General features: G+C 65.0%; 1 protein-coding gene across 1 annotated transcript in view; it reads left to right on the top strand.

The window, feature by feature from the left end:
- The window catches only part of LOC104461669 (ankyrin repeat and fibronectin type-III domain-containing protein 1-like), a gene marked incomplete at its 5' end in the record, with an annotated part of 42,829 nt that overhangs the window by 302 nt on the left and 41,898 nt on the right, over positions 1–629 (top strand). The gene's annotated exons all lie outside the window — the stretch shown is intronic.

Here is a 629-nt window from a genome sequence, read left to right as displayed (position 1 = left end):
CCCCGAGCCATCCCCCCTCGCCCCTGGGCAGGGAGCAGTGGGGAGCCCCAGGCGGCTCCTTCCCTGGGGGCCCTGAAGGACACCCCACAAACTGAGCCACAGGAGACTTTTGGGGCTTATGTGGGATGTGGACATACATGTCATGGGGCATGTGACAGAGCCTCTGGCAGCTCCTGCCGCTGGCTGGTCCTCTACCCTTCCCTTCCCACCCCGCACTCCTTATAGGAGCTGCCGGAGGATGCATCCTGCAGCCCCTCGCTGCCCAACGCTGTTGGATAAGCCAGAGCTGTGAACTGCACTGGGATGGCCGCAGTCAGTATGGGGGCACCGAGAGCCGTGGGGATGGGGCATGTGACAGAGCCTCTGGCAGCTCCTGCCGCTGGCTGGTCCTCTACCCTTCCCTTCCCACCCCGCACTCCTTATAGGAGCTGCCGGAGGATGCATCCTGCAGCCCCTCGCTGCCCAACGCTGTTGGATAAGCCAGAGCTGTGAACTGCACTGGGATGGCCGCAGTCAGTATGGGGGCACCGAGAGCCGTGGGGGCACCAGGAGCCGCAGGGGCACCAGAAGCCACGGGGGCACTGGGAGCCATGGGGATACCAGGAGCCACAGGGCCAAGGGGAACCAGA

This window comes from Pterocles gutturalis, unplaced genomic scaffold (assembly GCF_000699245.1).
Source record: "Pterocles gutturalis isolate BGI_N339 unplaced genomic scaffold, ASM69924v1 scaffold11177, whole genome shotgun sequence".
Classification (NCBI taxonomy): domain Eukaryota; kingdom Metazoa; phylum Chordata; class Aves; order Pterocliformes; family Pteroclidae; genus Pterocles; species Pterocles gutturalis.
The sequence above is the reverse complement of the archived record's forward strand: the minus strand, read 5'-3'. Positions and strand labels throughout refer to the sequence as shown.